At 40.2% G+C, this 18,247-nt stretch overlaps 1 protein-coding gene across 1 annotated transcript in view; it reads right to left on the bottom strand.

Annotated features, from left to right (window-relative positions):
* DIAPH3 (diaphanous related formin 3) overlaps positions 1-18,247 on the bottom strand; it is a 565,391-nt gene that overhangs the window by 143,953 nt on the left and 403,191 nt on the right.

Raw genomic sequence — 18,247 nt, 5'->3', positions numbered from 1 at the left:
TGGTATACAGTCATATCTAAAATACTACGTAACTATTTTCCTCTGGATTTTTTACTTCTTTTTTTGAAATGCAATCCTATTCTAGAGAACATATGACAAATGAATGCAGTAGAGTACAAACAACATACTCATTTATGGTTTATAAACAGATATATAAATATGTATCGGCCGTTTGCAACCTGGTTCTGTTTCATTTTTAGAAAAGTACTAAACTTCATAGGTATAATGTGAAAAAAGGTGGGTGAGCAATAGGGTATTTGGAGATTGTTAACTTACATGTAAATTTAGTTCTAAAGTGGCTTGATGGCTATTTTAATTAAAACACATTAAATATTTCAGATATTTTAATTAGTATCTAGCAATCTTGGAAATTTACACTCAAACTCAAGTACATTTTTCCTAAAAAGAACTGCAGGTAAAGCTAAATATATGATATATCTCATTAGGGTGATATTATCATTAGTGTGACATTAGTTGTGAATATATCTCATTAGTAAAAGGAAACCTTGAACTTTCCACAGTAAGTTTGCTGTTGACAGTAGTATTGATGAAGTGATTGTGAAACTATTACATGAGTATTGTAAGCCTGAGCAGATGGGTAGACACGTTGATGCAGAACATGGAATGCTTGCTGGGAAATATAAATACTGAGTGGGAGAAGGAGAGGAAGAACCATGAAGTGCTGGATTAGACAGAAAGGTATCAGATAAGCTCAAGCTTTGAAAAAAGTACTTTTTCTAGCTTTGTGGTCCCACAGAGCCGAGAAGTAATGACACCACAGGAGCAATGAGCACACTTGGCTCTCAAATCTTGGCTTCTAAATACTATTACTCACTAGTAGGAACTGGAATACATAGAAAAAGGGCTGATTCTAGGGCTGAGATCAAGGAAGAAAGAAATGAGTCAGGAACATACAGAAAATGTCTGTGCCAGAAAATAAGAAAGTGCTCAAAGACAGATGGGTGGAGGGGCCAGACTGAAGAATGAAAGCGAATGTGAAAGTGTGAGTAGCTCAGTCATGTCCAGCTCTTTACGATTCCATGGTTTGTCCATGGAATTCTCAGGCAAGAATACTGGAGTGGGCTGCCATTCTCTTCTCCAGTAGATCTTCCCGACCTAGGGATCAAACCTGGGTCTTCTGTACTGCAGGCAGATTCTTTACCATTTGAGCTAACAGGGAAGCCTTAGCTAACAGGGAAGGAAGAACAGCCTTAGCCAAATTTAGGACAGTCTGACCACTGAATCAGAGAAGGCAATGGTGACCCACTCCAATACTCTTGCCTGGAAAATCCCATGGATGGAGAAGCCTGGTAGGCTGCAGTCCACGGGGTCACTGAGTCGGACACGACTGAGCAACTTCACTTTCACGTGCTGGAGAAGGAAATGGCAACCCACTCCAGTGTTCTTGCCTGGAGAATCCCAGGGACAGGGGAGCCTTGGTGGGCTGCCGTCTATGGGGTCGCGCAGAGTCGGACACGACTGAAGCGACTCAGCAGCAGCAGTAGAACACTGAATAGGTAATGATGAGAATGCATTATTATACATTGGAAAAAAAGAATCATGAATCCATACTGACACTAAACATTTTAAATTTTATTTAAAAAGGGGAAGAAAAAGCTGTATTGAAAAAAAAAATTCACCATATTACAACTCACACAGTAAGAATTAAGCAGAAATCATCAATGGTTACAAAAACTATTGTATGTGAGGTTATGGAGCAACATGGCATGGAGAAATCTCACAGGTAACACCTTATCCAAATAATCAAATTTGACATCACCAGTAGTGATGGACAACAACTGTCTCCTGAGGTCATGCACTGAAATGGACACAATATAACCTGTGAAGAAATATTTAACCTGAATCTAAATGTAAGGAAACAATATTTTGTGAAGCAACTAGTCTAGGTTCTTAAAAGTCATCAATATTGACCAAGAAAGAAAAAAAGAGAAGAAAAGGTTAGAGAAACAGCATTTTATGTTAGAGGAGATTAAAGAGACATGACAACAAAATGCAACACACAATTTCTGATTAGTTCTTGTACTGCAAAAAAGCTACATATGACATTATTGGGATAGCCCAATTTTAAAATGTGTTGGGTATTAAATAATTATATTATACCAATGTTAGTCACTTGAGTGTGATAATTATATTATGGTCAGGTAGGATAATGCCATTGTTCTTAGGAGACAGATGCTGACATGGTCAGGCTCACTAAACAACTACCTACAGTTTCACATCCTCAATTTCATGCCTTTGATCATGCTGTTCTGTCTGCATAGAACATCCTTCCTGCTTTCTTCACCAAGCTATCTCCTTCTCCTTCCAGACAGACAACTAAATATCCTTTCCTGACCTATATATGCTGAACTAGGTGCCTTTCTGTGTCCTAATGGCTCGAGGTACATATTTCAATAAATCCTCTATAATATTGTTTATGTGATCATTTCTACCACGAGACTATGAGTTCACTGAGGGCAAGGATTATGGCTTTCATTTAACATTTAGCAAAGAAGGTGTTTATCAGCGTATGTTGACTCTATCAGCAAATGAAGCAGGGGTGTGGTCAGCTGGAAGGAGTCCCCACACAGAAGAACAGAAGTCGTGATGGGGGTGGTGAGTGGGAGCACACCCCCATCACCAGTGTCAACAATGCTGACTGGCTCCCTCCTTCCTCTGGCCACACGTGTCTGTTCAGCACATGCCAGTATCCCAGGAAGTGATCCACTGTTTCCTTTTCTGACTAAACTTAATGTCGGTGGTCTAGAACTGAACTATTTTTCACTTGAAATACTGTATGTGTTGCCTGAAATGATACTGCTTCTAGTTTCTCCCTAATTCAATTCATTCCATACAGCACTGAAGCAGAATTATGATCCCCTAGTCACAAATTTTCAAAATCACTCACTTGCCACAATATAAAGTCCCAACTCGTTCTCTTGGCCCTGACACTGACACCAATTGCTCTTTAAATCATATCTCTGATTTCCAACATCACAACCTGTTCCTCCACTAAAGGCAACTACCTGTGTTTCTCCACAAACATTTTCTCCCATCCATCAGTCTCTACCTGGAACTTCTGTCCCTGGACTAATTCTCCAGTGTTAACATTTTGCTTGGCTTCCATTCCCCACTCTTATAGTGAAAATTGTATAGCATCAGATTAAGAAGCCCTGCATTCTACTCTGAGCTGTCAACTGGCTATGTAATCATTCCTGACATGTCTAATAGCGATAATACATGTCCATGGTTCAGGAGACGATCAAATGAGATCATACAAATGAAAGCACTTGGTAAATTGCTAAGTGATACAAAAATGTATGGAAATAAATTCATAAATGAACTCCATGGTACGCTATAGGAAGTTTATGTACTGTTCAATTATGTTCTCAGCATTGTTTCAGATACATTATAAATTAAATAACTCTTTTATAGCATATTTGATTATGCCTTTGAATAACATCATTTCTAAGGGAAGTTCAGATCAGAAATACAAGAAGACTCTTAAAATAGTCCAAAGGGTAAGATGGAGACACAAAATAAAGATGTTTTTCCAAATGCTGAAAATGCATTTGAAATTTTCACTTAACACACGTTTACTGAGGGCTATGATGCACCAGAATATTACTAGGCATTCAAGAATTAACTAGGTCCCAAGAATTAACCAGAGGTGTTTTCAGCTCTCCAGAAGCAGAAAAGTGAGCTCAGTATGGAGGGTTATATTGGATACGGAAGTTTTCCCAGTGAATTAGAACCTGTTAGCAACATGAGTGGGCATGGCAGGGACTGGGGAGGGAACAACACATCTGGCAGAAGAAAGGCAGATACAAAGGCAAAAGTTAAAAATAAAAACAGAAGTGAGGTATAACAAAGGATTTTGTTGCTGTTGTTTAGTTGTTCAGTGGTGTCCGACTCTCTGCGACCCCACTGACTATAGCCTGCCAGGCTCCTCTGTCCATGGGATTTCTCAGGCAAGAATACTGAGGTGGATTGCCATTTCCTTCTTAAGGGATCTTCCAGACTCAGAAGAAGTATTTAAAAGACTCATGTTTACACTATTCTAATATAAACCAGAGAAATAAAAATTAGCCATTTTTATTATAGACTAGAATTCAATTTCTTTAACTACAAGTCAATTGATATTCAAAATATTTATAGCCTCTCTCCTGCTGTGAAAACTCTTTTAAATAAATAGACTAACTGCAATAGTCAAAGCTGTGCTTTGTCTGAATAACATATCACCTTGCTTAATTTGTAAATCGTATTTTTAAAAGTCACTTGGCTTCAAGGGAAACAGAGGGAGGGTTAGGGATGAGATACTTCTAAAGAAGAGTCAAGAGGGTATGGGGACAGGCAGAGAGGAGATCTGTTAAGGAGATCACAAGGGGGACAACTAGGTTACAGGAGAGAAAGGGGGCCAAGAAACTAGAAGCAAGTCTGCTGGGGTGGGCCATTTATAAAAATATTCTTTCTTATTTCACAGACCTGTCAGAAAGTTGAAGAGAACAGTGATAGGTATACACAAATACCAAGCAATTTTTGTTAATTACTAGTTAATTACCTAGAAATAATATTGCTGTCCTAGAGGAAGCAATCATGCAATACTAACTAGAGGGGTGAGGAGTATTGACATCATTGCACTATTATGTATGTATGTCTGCAAACTCAGTTGTGTCTGACTCTTCACAATCCTTTGGACTATAGCCTGCCAGGCTCCTCCGTCCGTGGGATTCTCCAGGCAGGAATACTGGAGTATCCCCTCCTCCAGGGGATCTTTTCAGCCCCAGGGATCAAACCCAGGTCTTCTGTGTTTCCTGCATTCACCGGCTCTTCTCTGACCATCAAGTATGAAATAGTTGCAATGTGGTGACAGTGGAGGTAAAGGAGAAAGGGTGTAATGAGGACAGTGTAAGTGGGGAGAGGGCACAAAGGAACTAAACTTTTTGCCACTTAGGAACTCAACGTCTAAAATGAAAAACTGACAATGATAGCCTATGTTACTAGAAATAAAGAAGAGGCAAATATCAGAAAAAAAAGAGGGACCTAAGAATTAAAAGCGGTTACCTCTGGGAAGTGGGAGTTGAGAGGGTGAAGGGAAGGATCATTTACCATGCTGTAAGCATGCTGTATTCCATTTAAAAATCTGTAGAAATCACATCGTGGATCCCCTCGTGGCTCAGACGATAAAGTCTGCCTGCAGTGCAGGAGACTCAAGTTTGATCCCTGGGCCAGGAAGATCTCATGGAGAAGGAAATAGCAACCCACTTCAGTAATCTTGCCTAGGAAATTCCCATGGATAGAGAAGCCTGGCAGACTACAAGTCCACAGTGTGGTAAGTACGAAAAATCTAAAAAATTCCCAACAGGATGAGAAAACCAAAAAAGAGAAAGGGAAGAGAAAGAAGCTGCTTCTTGACCTAAATGTACTTTCCTATGACAAGGGAAAGAAGACAGGTAACAATAGGTCTAATACACAATGGAGAAAAAGGCAATGGAGATCTCCACCGAGGAAGGACCTCTGGCAGAGAACAAAGAGAGAGGGGACAACGTTCACAGAAGGCATCCTGGAGACCTAAGACTTAAAGAAGTCATTTGCCAGAGGGCAGGCCCTGCAGAGGGCCCAGGACAGCTGTACAGGGGACATGAAACACAGGGGAGAGCTCCCACGTCCGCAGGAATGGAGGGCAGGGTACCAGTAAGGCTGCTGAGAGGTGATGCTGAGGTAGGGGCCATTCACAAAGCACTGAACATGCCGGACTGTGGAGTTTGAGGTTTGCCTTTAAGGGAGCCATTAACTTGTTCTAAGTGAAGAACTAATGAGGTCAAAGTTTTATTTTAAAAAGATCACTCTGAGAAGAGACAAGACAAAGAGCAAGGAAAATAAAGAGAAGGTAGCTTTACTGACTTTAGTTCAGTCATGTCTGACTCTTTGTGAACCCATGGACTGCAGTACGCCAGGCATCCCTGCCCATCACCAACTCCCGGAGCTGCTCAAAGCCATGTCCATTAGTCAGTGATGCCGTCGAACCATCTCATCTCTGTCATCCCCTTCTCCTCCTGCCTTCATTCTTGCCCAGAATCAGGGTCTTTTCCAATGAGTCAGTTCTTTGCATTAGGTGGCCAAAGTATTGGAGTTTCAGCTTCAGCATCAGTCCTTCCAGTGAATATTCAGGACTGATCTCCTTTAGGATGTACTGGTTGGATCTCCTTGCAGTCCAAGGGACTCAAGAGTCTTCTCCAACACCACAGTTCAAAAGCATCAATTCTGTGCTCAGCTCTCTTTATGGTCTAACTCTCATATCCATACATGACTACTAGAAAAACCACAGCTTTGACTAGACGGACATTTGTTGGCAAAGTAATGTCTCTCTTTTTAATATGCTGTCTAGGTTGGTCATAGCTTTTCTTTGAAGGAGCAAGCGTCTTTATTTTCATGGCTGCAGTTACCATCTGCAGTGATTTTAGAGCCACCCCCCCCCCCCAAATAAAGTCTGTCACTGTTTCCATTGTTTCCCTATCTATTTGCCCTGAAGTAATGGGACTGAATGCCATGATCTTGGTTTCCTGAATGTTGAGTTTTAAGCCAGCTTTTAACCTCTCCTCTTACACTTTCATTAAGAGGCTCTTTAGTTCTTCACTTTCTGCCATAGGGGTGGTGTCATCTGCATATCTGAGGTTTTTTATATTTCTCCCGGCAATCTTGATTCCAGCTTGTGCTTCATCCAGCCCAGCATTTTGCATGATACACTCTGCATATAAGTTAAATAAGCAGGGTGATAGTATACAGCCTTGACATACTCCTTTCTCGATTTGGAACCAGTCTGTTGTTCGATGTCCAGTTCTAACTGTTGCGTCTTGACCTGCATCCAGTTTTCCCAGGAAGCAGGTAAAGCAGTCTGGTATTCCCATCTCTTTAAGAATTTTCCACAGTTTGCTGTGATCCACAGTCAAAGGCTTTGGTGTAGTCAATAAAGCAGAAGTAGATGGTTTTCTGGAACTCTCTTGCTTTTTCGATGATCCAACAGACGTTGGCAATTTGATCTCCGGTTCCCCTGCCTTTTGTGACTTAAATCCAAGCAAAATGCAATTGCAGGAACCAGATAAAGAGCAAAAGTGTTGAAAAAGGAAAAGAAAAAGGACAAAGAACAGAAAAACGTTGGTTTTTGTGGATGTGTGTATTACAAAGTGAAGTTGAGGCTAATATGCAAGTTTCAGATTCAGCCAATTGAATATAAGTTGGTATTATTCATGAAGTACTGAATTATTTTTGCTTCATGGTACAATGCTCCTGAGCCAAAAGAAGAATTCAGTTTGTATATGTTGAGATGATCATGAGATATCCAACTACATGTGATTAATAGTGTCTAGAAGGCTTACAGGTTTAAAACTCGGGGCAGAAGAATTGGTTATAGTATTAATAATAGATTGAACTGTAGAAGCATATTGGTCATACTCAAAGACACAGAACAATACATAAACATAGTGAAATGGTAGTGAATACAAGTTTTGAATTCAGACAACTTGAATTTAAATTCTGGCTTTCCAATTAGAAAACTGGTGTGACTGGGAAAAGTACTTAACCTTACTAACCCCCATTCTTTTTTCCTCAACTTTAATGTGTGACTAATAATAGCACCTATTTCATAAGATTATTGGGAGGATTAAAGAAGCTAAATCATGTGTAACACTCAACAGAGTTCCTGGCACATTGTAAGAACTTAACAGTTAATCTTTGCCGTGGTCATCATTGGTATTACGACAGAGCATGAGCTCTGTTAGGAAGGGTGTGTGTAGATATAAGAAAAGAGAGCCGAGGGTGAAGTGACAAGGCAAACTAATACACAACTAGTATGTAATGTAAACAGTTCACAACTGTTCGCAACTTGTGAACATCTTTCATTGTGTTCACTTTGAATGTGCATCCAGAGCTTCCACCATTTCTGGCACACCTTGTTTAAGTCTCACCACATATGATATGACTTCAGTAATAATAAAAGATATATTAACCGCCTAGAGTTTGGCATAGGATAGGGAAGAAAAGCTCAGTTTCTGCAAAGAAGTGTTGAAAGTGTGCAAGTGAAGTCCAAAATTCAGAGGCTCAGAGTTAAACTTAACTCTTTTTAAAAGAAACACAAGACAGTGGATACAACAAAATTACATTAATTTATTGTTCATGCTGCTAGTTAAGACTGTCTAGGTCACCAAATTCAGTCTTCAGCCTTCTAGAACAAAGCTCAAAATATGACTTAAGCCAGAGAGCAAAAAGACAGGAATAACTTAAAGTGATGTCTTTAAATGTGTCTTTTTTGTGGGGGGCTGGTGGGGGTATGGAGTAGTGGTACTGTACAAGACTCAAGAGTTCCGTGGACAGCAAGGAGATCAAACCAGTCAATCTTAAAGGAAATCAACCCTGAATATTCATTGGAAGGATTCATGCTGAAGCTGAAGCTCCAATACTTTGGCCACCTTACGTTAAACACCAGCTTACTGGAACAGACTCTCATGTTGGTAAGGCTTGGGGGCAGGAGGAGAAGGGGGCGACAGAGGATGATGGTTGGGTGGCATCACCGACTCAAAAGACACGTGTTTAAGCAAACTTCAGGAGATAGTGATGGACAGGGAAGCCTGGCTTACTGCAGTTCATGGGGTCACAAAGACACGACTTAATGACCCCAAAACAACAGCATAGTAGGAAAAAATAGCTTTGCTATTATTATATGTATTTTGCTGTTGTTCAGTGTATACAATACTATTATCACAATTAGCATTATTATTGTTTTGCCAAGCAAAGGGGGACACAGTATGGTAATGCCCTGAAAACTACATGCCCTCCAAATGTGTCTTAATCTAGATGTGAAACTGAAAATTTGACTCAGAAGAATTAAAAAGTCAATTTTCGTTGGAATTTAAGGAATAAAACAATAACTAGAACAGTTCTCTCTTATACTATAATTAAATGAGTGGCTTAACCATGAAAGTGGAATTTTATATTTAAAAACCCAATACTTTAGTATTTCTGGTTTTATGCACTATTCTTCATTATTTGCATATCTTAAATTAAATATATTTCCTATTACAAGTTAGAAGGAAATGTTTTGTTCTAGTTCTGTGAAAAAATGCCGTTGGTAATTTGATAGGGATTGCACTGAATCTGTAGACTGCTTTTGGAAGTATTTCTTCCAACCCAGGAACATGGAATATCCCTCCATCTGCTTATGTCATCTTTGACTTCTTTCATCAGTGTCTTACAGTTTTCTGTATACAGCTCTTTTGTCTCCTTAGGTAGGTTTATTCCTAAGTATTTTATTCTTTCAGTTGCGATGGTAAATGGGATTGATTCGTTAATTTCTCTTTCTGACTTTTCATAATTGATACACAGGAATGTTACAGATGAAGCAGTTTGCAGAGCAGCAGTGGAGATGCAGACATAGAGAACAGACTGATGGACACGGGTAGGGGAGCAGAGGGAGAGGGTGCGATGAATGGGGAGCAGCGTGGAAGCCTACACACTAACACATGTAAATAGACGGCCAGGGGGAATTTGCCCTGTGACTCAGGGAACTCCAACGGGGGCTCTACAATAACCTAGGGGGTGGGAATGGGTTGGGGGTTAGAGGGAGATTCAAGAGGGCGGGAACATATGTACTCCCACGGCTAATTCATGCTGATAACAGAAATCAAACCAATATTGTAAAACAATCAATTAAAAATACATAAATATTTAAAAAACAAACAAAAAACAAGTTAGAAGGAAAAAATTAGAATCTTTTACAAAGAAGAAAGTTTCTCTTTTTTCCCAAAACAAAAATGAAGTCAAGGAGCCAAACTGCTGCACTTAACTCGTGGCTCTCACCAGCTGTGTGCCTGCCTGAGAGACCGCCTGCGCCTCCCCGTTTCCTCATCTGTTAGACGGGGGTAATAACAGCAACCGCCTCAAAAGGCTGCTGAGAGGATCAGTGGGCTAGTCCACGTAAAGAGCTCAGGATACTGCCTCACACAGCAGGGTTTCAGTCCATATTAGTTAGTTTTAATATTATGATGACTACTCTTACTCACTAACATGGCACACACTGCTGACCAGCCAACACAACATAGCCATTCCCTATCCTCTCTTGGTCTGCTTCCACTACAGAGGCAGGAAAAGCTAAAACCTCATTTTCCAAAGCTCCCGTGTAGTAAACCTGAGGGTGGCCCTCTGAGGTATAATATATACATCTGATACATATAATATCTGACTGATAAAGCTAAGTGATCACCTGCACGGGGCTGCTAGAAGCAGAAGAGGCAGATGTGATAACCGCCCCCCACCCCCCTGCTCCTCCTGTGTGGAAGGTCCACTGGCACCGTGACAGCTGTGGTTGCCGTGGCATGAGGCTACCCTTTCCTACTGCGTGGATAAGCCTGGCGCCGTGACAGTCATCGTAACTCTGAGCACAGACCACAGGGCCATTCTTTAAGGTGCTCTGGATAAAATATAAGACTATATTTTCAAAGCTTGAGTGAAAAATATTTTGCAGATACATTTGACTGTATAAACTATAATTATTATACTATTTGTTACATTATATTCAGATTGGAATCTAAATTTTCATGCCATATTAAAGTTATAGAGGCATTTGTAAAAAAAGAATTTTTCTTATATGAACTTTCCAGTCTCAAAAAAAAAAAAAAAAAGAAAGAAATCCATTACTGGATGTCATGTTTAAAGCATGGTTCTATTTTAATTATATAAACAACCAGGAAAAAGTGGTAATATAAATTTACTGTTATAAATCAAAATGTATTGTTATAAACTTTTAATTTCTAAATTTCTTACAATTTAGATAGTTGTAAGAAAATGACTTTGGCATCATAGTCTTTTAGTTTAATTCATGAAGCTATCTGATTTACCTTCTTCTGGAATTTTTTATGAAGGTCTTTCATTTCAAAAACTATTAATAATATAAACAACTGATAGGATTTCAGAAAAATCAGTTATTGTCTGCTCATTTAATTCTCTCAAATAAAAAGGGCACAACCACTTTTGGAATATAAACACACATAAGGCACAGGATTTAAAGAAACCATACAATCTATGAATGAGTTTGTTATTACAAAATATTATCAAAAAACTTATTTGTGTTGTATTAAATAGAAAACCAATATATTAAAAAAAAAACAAAAAAACCACCAAACACAACTTCAGTAGGTCAGACAGAATGTGTGCCACAGAATATGAGCCTCTGAGAAGTTCTGTGTGTTCGTGCATGTTGTGGGGGTGTGGAGGGGTGTGGTGGCTCTGTGGTCATACAGATGTGGAAAATAATACACAGTACATATGGCTCTTGGTAATTCATACTGAATAAATGAAATTCATGACTGAAGTTTACATTGAATATGAAAACTCAATTCATGATTCATGATAAATGTGGCATTTCAAATCAGTAGAGAATAAGAGAAGACTCAATAGCCACTGCGATGGTAGTTTACTTGGATCCTACCCTCCTACTAACAGCAAAATAAATCCCAAGTGGATGAGATGTTTCAACACTAAAAAAAAAAAATTGCAAAGAATAGTAGATAATATGGAAAAGTGTATTTTTCATTAGGGCTGAAACGGGAAGATAATCCTAGGAAAAATCTGAATACCCAGATGTCGTATGGTCTGTACTGTAATACATATCTACAAATCACAAGAATAGTAGAACAAAGTCCGCACTAACATAAACAACAAAAGGAGAAACTAGGGAAAATATTTGAAAACGGGCATTCCCTAAAACTGATTTTCTTGAAATAAAGAACTTTATGACTCAGAAAAAAAAAGCAACAGTTCAATAAAAACAAAAAGCAAAAAATCAGACAAATGATGTATTCAGGAAATGCATCATGAAGACAAACAAATGGGGCTTTTATACAGAGGATAGAATCCTCAGCCTCATTCATAATTAAGGTTTCTCAAGTATGTCAGTAAGAGACCACTTTTCACCTATGGGCATGGCAATAACAACTGAGGATAACTGGTGAAGATTCGAAGACAGAGCATTTCACACACTGTTAGGCGAAATACAGAACTAATGCAACATCTTTGCAATGCAATTTGGATCAGAAATAAATCACACATACTACTTGATGAAATAATTTCTTCCTAAGAAAATTATCTTAACTCATACGTGCACAAGGATGTTCACTACAATGTTGTTTATAAATAATAAAAGGAGATTGAAAACAACTTAAATGTCAATTTGCAGGAGACAAACTTCGTAAACTATGACATTCCTACACCAAAGCATGCTGAGACAAGAAAAAATAATGAAACATATTTAAATTGTTGATATAGACAAAATCCAAAACATAGTAACTGGAAAAAGCCAATCACTTATTAATCAGTGAAGACACTGACCTTTCTATGATCACTCACAAATATTACTTACAAAGCAGAGGATAAATTTCCTGACTTTCTGCTTAGCAATTACTCCACAAGTGACCCACTCTGATTAGCTTGTTCATGGTGACCTATTCTAACAGTTACTAAAGAAAACACATTTAAAATCAGTATTGACTCCCTGACAAAATAATGTTGACAAAGATGTCCTTGTGTGTTATACAGGGTTAAGGGTGCTGAATAGAGGACCTCAGATACAAAAAGCACAGAAAGTCATGGGAAAATTGAAATACATATTGAAATACATATGTCGATGTGAAATGATGATGACATTTAACAAGATGAAACTCTCACACACAATGAACACCCATGACCCTATAATCACACAGTAACCCAGAGAGCAAAAGGTTAATTACATGGCACAACATCACTATTCCAAGTAGAAGCTCACCCACAAGACCTTCATTGTACTCTGAGAAATAAGTCTGACCGTGTAACTGCTTACTTCCTATTGAAAACATATTATCATATATTTTAAACTTGTTTTTTAATATTTTCATATATTAGAAAATTTGGAAGAAGACTTTTCAATGGTTTTGTTCCTCACAGAGTTTTGGAACAAAGAATGAAATGACTTCAGATAGAGGAAATAAAAATGATTAATTCAATACCAAGAATCCAGGGGAGACTAAGCTAGGGAATAGAAGTGATTTCACAGGAATTTTCCTTCAGAAGAAGCTGGGACAAATGGGCTCGAGGCCGTGGGGGCCCCTCTTCACCAGCAGTGGCTGAGCCAGTGACCAGGGCCCAGAGGGACCCAGCAGTCAGGCTCTGACAGCAGCATATGGTGCCGAGAGGGGGTGAGGGGAGCCGGGCTCAGGCTGGAGAGCTGCCACGGAGGGCTGCTGACAGGTGTGAAAGAATCAAAGTTGGACTTCACTATGATTAAAGCTGGCATAGTGTGAAAATGTCAAGCCTGGGTGACGAGGCAAATGGTGGTATCATTAACCCACAGTGAGAACATAAAAACCAGGTTTTATGTGGAACATGATATGGTAGGTTTTCAATGAACTGATTTTGAGTCAAACTGCTTTGTCCAAGAAGCAGTTGGAAATATAAAACTATAAAGTCTGTAGTTCAATTCAATCCTACAAATATGAAACTAAGGAATATGGGGCAGGCACTGGACTGTCTAAATCCTGACTGTCTAAATGAAGAATGCTCCAAGAGAGAAAGCAAAGTGGTATGAAACTGTTTACTACAGAGGCCGTTGGCCAGAGAAACAGCCACCGCTGCTCAGTGGTCACTTCAGAGATTGCTCTTTGGTATCTGTACTAACCAAGTGGCTCAATGGTAAACAGTCCGCCTGCCAGTGCAGGTGATCCATGGGTTGGGAAGATTCCCTGGAGAAGGATATGGCAACCCACTGTAGTATTCTTCCCCAGGAAATCCCATGGAAAGAGGAGCCGAGTGGGCTACAGTCTATGGGGTTGCAGGGAGTTGGGCAAGACTTAGCGACTAAACAACAAAAACAATCTGTACTTGTATTTGCACTTACATTTCTGAAGACGGTTTTACTTGTACTGTAAAACACACAACCCTATAGATAGCATGTAAATAGTGAAAATTTGTGTATTAATCTTGTGTGTGCCAAGAAAACTCCTAGTTAAATGCCACCTCACTTCTGCAAATCTTGCCAACACAAAGTAATTTTTACTAGATTCAAGTTTTAGGTTCATTTTAAGTATGAATTTGTGTTTCAAAGTACTAAGTATTCTTTATTTTTTCAGTACATTTCAAATGACAAATACAGATTTATTCTGCACGAGTATTTCTTCTTCAATCAGATGTGGAAATTGTGGCATTAATATTACAAACTAAAGATTTTTAAAAATCTTAATCAGGGTGACAGCACCATATTTTTGAAAGAAAAGAGGTCAGCAAAGACAATAAGGCCAGTCCGAATGAGTGGAAAGTGAGGAGGAAAAGGAACTGACATATGCTTTGAGAAAGCAAGTAGCACAGAAAAGAAATGAAAATGGGAGACGATGAACTTCTGATGAACTCATTAACAACTGCAAAGAGACTGGAGGCAAAACTGTGCTCAACTCTCAAGAGAACAAAGGAAGATTCTGCCCTGACTACAAAAAGCTGACAAAGGAATACAGAAACCTCCAGATAAAAACTGGTATTACCTAAGTTTGAGAACAACTTTATTTAGAAAAGAAAGAATGCATATCAAAATGAACATAAACTAAATGTGAGCTAGGTATATGAGGAGCCATCACTGAGTTCCCATGTACTAGGATCTGTGTGGAGCATTTTACCTAGATTCTCTGCTTTAAGTCTCACTCCAGCCCTGCAGGGCAGCTATTACCAGATGCATTTTAAAGCCAGGGAACCTGAAGCTCTAGGAGGTGAGTAATGCACCAAAAGCGCTGTAGCAGGCAGGCAGCAAAGGAGAGGTCTGAACCACTGTCTTTGACCCTAAAGCTGACATGCTTTCCACTACACTGACTTTTCCTGACCCTCTGCATTGTGACCCTCTGACACTATGAGCCTCTTGATACTCTGTCTCTGTGTTGTGTGATAACTGAAAAGTACTCAGATCCTCAGCTTTGCTGAGCTGTACTCAGAGTTGTTTCAGGAAATGCCTCAAGGCAGAAAGAAACAGTGGCTTTCATAGCTGAGAACTCAACAAACAGTCACAGATTCGGTTTCCCCAAATTCACTGGAAGCCAGATGCCTTTCTCCAGAACCAGGTGATGAATGAGATACACGTCACTGATGACTACTTCCTCATAGGAAAAGAGCAGAGACATCTTCCTTCTCCGAGGACCAGGAGTATCCAGAAATACCAGAATCAGGCCAGTCTGCAGTGGCCTCCTGGTCCCTCCTACAAGCCACCTACTGGACAATGGCTACAGTTAGATTAAAGTGTTGAGGCCAGTCACACCACTATCACTATCATTCAGTCACCACATCTAAGAGGCAAGTCCTTTCTGACCCCTCCTTCTTGCAATATTTATTAACATAAGCAACTCTCTACTACCTTGGTGTCTTCAATGAAGACTCCATTGACCGCTACTGTTAAACTGGAGAGATGGTCTCCCTGCCCCTTCTAGAGATGTTGCTCATCCTCTCATATGTCTTTACCATCTGACTTTGTCATCTGATTCAGCCTTCCTCTTCTAGCCAAGTCTTGCCATCATCCTGCATGAATTCAACTCCATATGAACTACCAGTCTAACAGCAAATTAGTTCCTTGACCTCCTGAATCTTCAGGTTATCAATCCTACATTACCCACTCTCACAGCCATAATCTGAGCTTTGCTACCACCCACAACTCTTTTACTTTTATTAACCTGCATTCATACAAGCCATCTGTCCTTTTCCCTCCCTTTGTTCATCTCCCTCCCCCTCCTCTCCGCATCCTGTCCTTTCTCCAGGAATATGTTCTGCGCCCAGGCCCCACTGTCATCTCCTTGCCTATCTGAGATTCATCACTTTGACCATGGTTCACAAGCCATTATTTTACTTTCCTCCTCCCGTAGGGTCTTTTTGCAGACTCTTAGTAAAACTTAAATGAACTGAAAATTCTATCTTCTTGGCACTACACACTAGCTGCTGAATAACTGTGGTGAGAAACAGCACTGCAGAATCAGGGCTGGTACATAATCACAGCTGCCAACCTCAACTGCATTCTTCGTGCCATTCAGCACTCCATCTATGTTTACCTGGAGGCTCTCACACCCACTCCCTATACAGGTTGTTTCAGTGCTTCTTTCAAGCCCTTCAACCAGCTACCCTTCCTCAGCAAAGGACTTGCTCTGTATCAGATATAAAATGCAATGACTTGATAAAAAAACCCTTAATCTCCTACCATTAAATCTACAAATGTATCTGCACTGGGTTCAGCTTTTCTGCCTTCTCACCCATTACATTAGCAGAGGTCGTCGCGCCCAAGACAATTTCCTCTGCCTATACCGACACCACATTCTCTTCACTCTGTCCCACTGCCCTCAGGATCTTGCTCTGTTTGAGATCAGTCTTTCCCCGCCTCCTTTCCCTTCTCATTTCCCTCGATCTACATTTAAACAAATGCAGCACATGCTTCGTGCTCTGTTGATCCTGAACCCCTCTGGTGCCTACCCGACTTAGATCTCAGTCTCCCTTACTCATTCATCAACCCTCTTCCCTGCCCCTCGAGCTGATGTCAATAGGATATTGTCAGTCGGTTTACTCTATGTATCTGGGCAGCATTTGACAATACTGACTAACTCTTCTTTGAAACAGTCTCTCCCCTTGGGCTTCATGATATGAGGATTTCTTCATTCCCTTCCCTCCTCCATGTGACTGCTTCCAAAACTCTCTTCCCACCTCCTCTTCCTCTGTCCACATTTACACCATCCGTCACATGCTCCATCAGCATTTTAATAACTGCTATAGCTCTGCAAACTAAGAACTCTAAGTTTCCACCACCAGCAAAACTTCTACTCCTGAGCTCTGACTACACTGACCGAAGATTAAGGGGTTTCCTGGAATACAGGGATGGGAAAGCCTCAGGCCAACTGGGAGGAGTTGGTTACCATAGACCATAGGCAATCATTCACCAGACATGGGAACTCAGGTGTCCTACAGATACTTCGTCCCCATTTCCCCCAAACTTCATCTCCTCCTGGTGTTCCTTATCTCAGAGAACAGCACTACCTGTTAAAGTCAGATGGCAACTATTGAAGGATACATAAAAGGATCTGTCAAAGCACACAGTTCCCAGTCACTTTTCATACTGGGGAAATATCCAATAAGAGTCTTACAGAACCTGTTGTTGTTGTGTCATTGTGCTTAGTCACTCAGTCGTGTCCGACTCTTTGAGACCCCACAGACTGTAGCCCTACAGGCTCCTCTGTCCATGGGATTCTCCAGACAAGAGTACTGGGAGTGGGTGGCATGCCCTCCTCCAGGGGATCTTCCCTACCCAGGGATCAATCTCAGGTCTCCTGCATTGCAGGCAGATTGTTTATCGTCTGAGCCACCAGGGAAGCCCAATCAGCACTTACAAACTCTTTCAATGAAACAACAACAAAACTACAGCATCCTTTATGTGAAGAGTTACAGATCTGTTGGATAGCTCCAGTGGTGCAACAGTTCTTTACTCTTCTACATTCTTCTACAATTCATGTTCTACGATTTATAATTTTGACCACCATTTAATCCATTATAAAATTTCTTCTTTAAACATTTTTGGATATTTATAACATGCTGTTGTGGAATGATTAATTTTCCTCTTCAGTAAGATAAAGCACTGTTTCTCGAGTAAGGAAACTCTGGGAAACAACTGATACTAACTTATGAATGCCTCAGCCTAAAGAAATGGTACACATTCTGCAGGTCACTAGGAAGCAAAATGTTTGCCCTTCACATCTTATTCTGTAAATAAACGGTCTGTGGACCTCAACTATCTCCACATGACTCCTGGCTCTGGGTACACTTAAACAATGCCTTTAAACTTTCTGGGACAAGTAAAATACAGTTCATTGCACAAAAGAGAGAATTTCCCAGGTGTCCCTAGTGGTAAAGAACCCACCTGCCAATGCAGGAGACTTAAGAGACTCCTGTTGATCCCTGGGTCTGGAAGAACCCCTGGAGGAGGGCAAGGCAACCCACTCCAGTATTCTTGCCTGAAAATCCCATGGACAGAGGAGCCTGGCAGTCTATACTCCACAGGGTCACAGAGTCGGACATGACTGAAGTGCCTTGGCATGGGATAGCATGGCAGGCATATAGGAGGATGAAAGTTTCAGATTAAAAACCTAGAAGATAAGAGCCAAATCTAAGACTCGTCGAAAGTGAAAGTGAAGTCGTTCAGTGGTGTCCGACACTTTGC

The sequence above is a fragment of the Bos indicus genome, chromosome 12, assembly GCF_029378745.1.
Source record: "Bos indicus isolate NIAB-ARS_2022 breed Sahiwal x Tharparkar chromosome 12, NIAB-ARS_B.indTharparkar_mat_pri_1.0, whole genome shotgun sequence".
Lineage (NCBI taxonomy): Eukaryota > Metazoa > Chordata > Mammalia > Artiodactyla > Bovidae > Bos > Bos indicus.
Note: the sequence above shows the minus strand (reverse complement) of the source record. Positions and strands in the feature narration are given on the sequence as shown.